This window comes from Pan paniscus, chromosome 3, assembly GCF_029289425.2.
Source record: "Pan paniscus chromosome 3, NHGRI_mPanPan1-v2.0_pri, whole genome shotgun sequence".
In the NCBI taxonomy this organism is placed as follows: domain Eukaryota; kingdom Metazoa; phylum Chordata; class Mammalia; order Primates; family Hominidae; genus Pan; species Pan paniscus.
The window spans coordinates 134,215,512-134,220,261 of NC_073252.2; the positions used below are offsets into that span (position 1 = coordinate 134,215,512).

A 4,750-nucleotide genomic window follows, 5' to 3' on the forward strand; every position below is an offset into this window, starting at 1 on the left:
TTTTGTTCTTGCGATAGCTTACTGAGAATGATGATTTCCAATTTCATCCATGTCCCTACAAAGGACATGAACTCATCATTTTTTATGGCTGCATAGTATTCCATGGTGTATATGTGCCACATTTTCTTAATCCAGTCTATCATTGTTGGACATTTGGGTTGGTTCCAAGTCTTTGCTATTGTGAATAATGCCGCAATAAACATACGTGTGCATTTGTCTTTATAGCAGCATGATTTATAGTCCTTTGGGTATATACCCAGTAATGGGATGGCTGGGTCAAATGGTATTTCTAGTTCTAGATCCCTGAGGAATCGTCACACTGACTTCCACAATGGTTGAACTATTTTACAGTCCCACCAACAGTGTAAAAGTGTTCCTATTTCTCCACATCCTCTCCAGCACCTGTTGTTTCCTGACTTTTTAATGATTGTCATTGTAACTGGTGTGAGATGATATCTCATTGTGGTTTTGATTTGCATTTCTCTGATGGCCAGCGATGGTGAGCATTTTTTCACGTGTTTTTTGGCTGCATAAATGTCTTCTTTTGAGAAGTGTCTGTTCATGTCCTTCGCCCACTTTTTGATGGGGTTGTTTGTTTTTTTCTTGTAAATTTGTTTGAGTTCATTGTAGATTCTGGATATTAGCCCTTTGTCAGATGAGTAGGTTGTGAAAATTTTCTCTCATTTTGTAGGTTGCCTGTTCACTCTGATGGTAATTTCTTTTGCTGTGCAGAAGCTCTTTAGTTTAATTAGATCCCATTTGTCAATTTTGGCTTTTGTTGCCATTGCTTTTGGTGTTTTAGACATGAGGTCCTTGCCCATGCCTATGTCCTGAATGGTAATGCCTAAGTTTTCTTCTAGGGTTTTTATGGTTTTAGGTCTAACGTTTAAGTCTTTAATCCATCTTGAATTGATTTTTGTATAAAGTGTAAGGAAGGCATCCAGTTTCAGCTTTCTACATATGGTTAGCCAGTTGTCCCAGCACCATGTATTAAATAGGGAATCCTTTCCCCATTGCTTGTTTTTCTCAGGTTTGTCAAAGATCAGATAGTTGTAGATATGCAGCGTTATTTCTGAGGGCTCTGTTCTGTTCCATTGATCTATATCTCTGTTTTGGTACCAGTACCATGCTAAACTCATTCTTTTATAGATATTTTAATATCTACATCATTAATTCTACTTGTTTCTTTTACATTTGCAGTAAACTTTTTATTTTCGTATACTTTTATATTTATAGAAAAGTTTGAGAATGGCGTGAACCAGAGAGGCGGAGTTTGCAGTGAGCCGAGATCGCTCCACTGCACTCTAGCCGGGCAACAGAGCGAGTCTCCTTCTCAAAAAAAAAAAAAAAAAAAAAAAAAAGTGAAAATACTAAAGAATCCCCATACAACAAAAAGCCTGTTTATCTTAACATCTTACACAATATCAGGCATGATTTTTTTTTTAACTCATCCATGTTTCTGTTTATATACAGGATAACAAATTCAGGAACAATGGGAAAGTAATATATAAAACCTTAATAGGAAATACAATAGAGATTACAAAACACTACCATTTGATTTTTTATGCAAATACTTCAATAGTACAATATTTTCACTCACTTGCTAAATAAAGCACATGACTCGAAATGCTAAATAATTCTGTTAGTCTAAATCTTTTAAAGAATAAAATGTTGGTGAAAAACCAAAATTGTTTAGTAAGGTATGTATGATCTTGTTTATTATCTATCATAGATATCAAGATGATCATAGTTAATAACAATTTAAGCTTTAGAGAATACTGTTTTAGGCCCAATATTGATATATTAAATGAAGGTATCAGAGAATCTTTTATTTATGGTATCAGGTTATAAAGATCTATTCAAAACCATTTTTGTCAAAGTTTAAACACTGGAACAAAAGTCAAATTGTTTCTAAATGAGACACAAAATGATTCTTGCTAATATTACAAATTTTGTCCCATGGGTAATACTATTGTCTTTTTCTTCTTAAAAAAAAATTTCAATTTTTATTTCAGATTCAGGGAACACATGGGCAGGTTTGTTAGCTGGGTATACTGTGTGATGTTGAGGTTTGGGGCACGGATGATCCTGTCACCCAGGTAGTGAGCAGAGTCCCCATTAGGTAGTTTTTCAGCTCTTGCTCCTGCTCCCCTCCCTACCTCCCCAGTGTCTATTATTCCCATGGGTCCTCAGGTATTACTATTTTCAAGTTTTTTTCTTTACATGAAACTACTGAAAGCAAAAGTATGTCATGCTTATAGGTTACTCTGTACATTTATCATTCTATTAATAAACATCTTAAGTAATTAAGTAGTATATCAAGGCCATAAACCAAGTCATTATCTCCTATCAAAGGACTACTGTTATTCAATCATCTAGAAAATTCATTTTAGGCAGGACGCAGTGGCTCACGTCTGTAATCTCAGCACTTTGGGAGGCCAAGGTGGGTGGATCATGAAGTCAAGAGTTCAAGACCATCCTGACCAGCATGGTGAAACCCCACCTCTACTAAAAATACAAAAATTAGCTGGGCATGGTTGTGTGTGCCTGTAATCCCAGCTACTCAGGAGGCTGAGGCAGGAGAATTGCTTGAACCCAGAGGCAGAGGTTGTAGTGAGCTGAAATTGCACCACTGCACTCCAGCCTGGGCGACAGAGAGAAACTCTGTCTTAAAAAAAAAGAAAATTCATTTTAATGGGTTATGTTACAGGGTTGAGGTCAGCCTACAGACACAAAATAGGTTAACTGAATTTTTTTTTTCGTATCAGGTTTTAATTTTTTCCTTGGAACAGGATTTGGGGGTGGGGATACTAAATGTGGCAGGGTTCAACAAATTTACATTTTATCAAAATAAGATTCTTAAAGAATACAATGATAGCATATGCTTTAACTTTTATAGCACAAACCCTCATATTAATTGATGGTCACAGAAAAATACTGTAATGCTTTAAACAAAAGTTTTAAAATACGTCAATGACACAAGTTTCAAACAAAATGCAGAGATCAAAATACTTAACTGTCCTTTCATCAAGCTTTTACAAATACAGTCTTTGCTGTCTGAGCAAATCAATTTTAGTTTCTTCATGGTCCTCCATCTGTCTTTTAACATGACACTTGTCCAGCTGTTGAATTTATAATGCAATAGTATTTTAGACCAGTTTCCCTCTCCGTATTTCCTCACACCACATCTCAAATTCTTGTCTTCTTTCCAAAGCCATGCCTGTCTTTTTCTAGCTCGATGTTTTTCAGGAGTTACCGGTTGACTCTTTGAAACAGGTATTCTGCTTTCAGTGGCTCTTCTGCTTTCTTTTTTTCTTTTTTGTACTTTGAAGAGTTCCTACTCTTCTTTCTTCCTTATTAAGGTCTTGTTGCTGGGTTCCATGTTGCAACTTAGATAAGAAAAGATTCTTGTGAGACTTTTTCTTGTATCCAAATTAGCTTCAGTTTCCATTTCAGCATCATTACCATTAGGTTTATCTTGAGAAGTGACTGTGCTTGTTCTTTTACTTTCTACTACTTTTGCTGCTGCCTTCATTAGAAAGGTTGATGATTTTTCACTTAACACATAATTCACATAATTCTTAATTTTCTCCCTCATGTGGTTGTACCTGAAGTGTTGAAAAAAGGAATGAAATGTATCTTTCTGAGAGATTATCATAAGCAATTTGCTTTTGAGAGGCATATGAAAATTTGGATCACCAAATATTCTTTCAAAGACTTCTTCTGCTTCTTTAAAGTTGCCATTTTCCATACAAACAGCTGTAGCCTGAATTTTAATTAAATTCTGTATTTCTTCGTGAAGTTGGTCATGTTCCTTTTCAATTGAACCCCAAATCATCAGGGCTGATTCCAAGGGTGTAATTCGTTCATCATTTTCGAACTGTGCATCAAGGGTTTTTCCTGCTGCAATTCTTGTCAAAAACTGACATATGTATATTGTTCTCAACTGGTAAGCTGTTAGACTGGATAGTCCATGAATAATAGCCTCTGCGCTGTTGCGGGTCCGGCGGAAGTCCTCGGAGCGGCCCTCGCGGAAAGCTCCGCAAAGAGAGAGGCGGAGGAAATCGAGCATCCAGCCGGCAGCCATGGCCTTGGCCTCGGCCACCAGGCCGGCGTCCTCCTCCTCCTCCTTGCCCGCCCCCACCTGCACCTGGCACTCGAGCAGTTCCTGGCACTCGAACTGCTCCTCGTCGTTGCTCTCTGTTTCTGCCATCGGATGCTCCTCGGTAGGGTGGGCATCCCTACCAGCCGCACAACTCCGCGGGCTCGGGGCCCAATATCAGGCATGATTTTTTAAACTACACCTATTTTTCCACAAAGTTCGATTCTCTACGCTTCTGTAAGTTTTTTTGTAAAAAAAAAAAAAAAAAAAAAAAAAAAAAAAAACTGGTTGAGTTTTTGAGCCACGAATTTCTCTTTATATCAGTATAGATTTTGCACTATATTATGCAAAGTTAAGGCTGTGGCAAATTAAACAGATTAATATGCATTTAATAATGATAAGTACATTTATCCAAATGTCTAAATCATATCGTTAATAGGAAAATATCTTGGCCTTAACATTTCTTTCTTTATGTTATACCTTAGTGTGTATTTTCAGGAGTTCAACTGTAATCACTTTATAAAAATTGTAAAGGTTTAGCATTTTTGTAAACTGTGACTTTGTAAACTCTGACTGTGGACAGAGAGAAAGAGAGAGAGTTAGAAAGAGGTAAAGTTAAAGATGGAAGAAGGACTAAAGAGATACAAC

General features: G+C 36.8%; 1 pseudogene; it reads right to left on the minus strand.

The window, feature by feature from the left end:
• Positions 1-3,122: 3,122 nt before the first annotated feature.
• LOC100993016 (telomeric repeat-binding factor 1-like) lies at positions 3,123-4,276 on the minus strand (annotated as a pseudogene).
• Between the last annotated feature and the right edge of the window lie 474 nt (positions 4,277-4,750).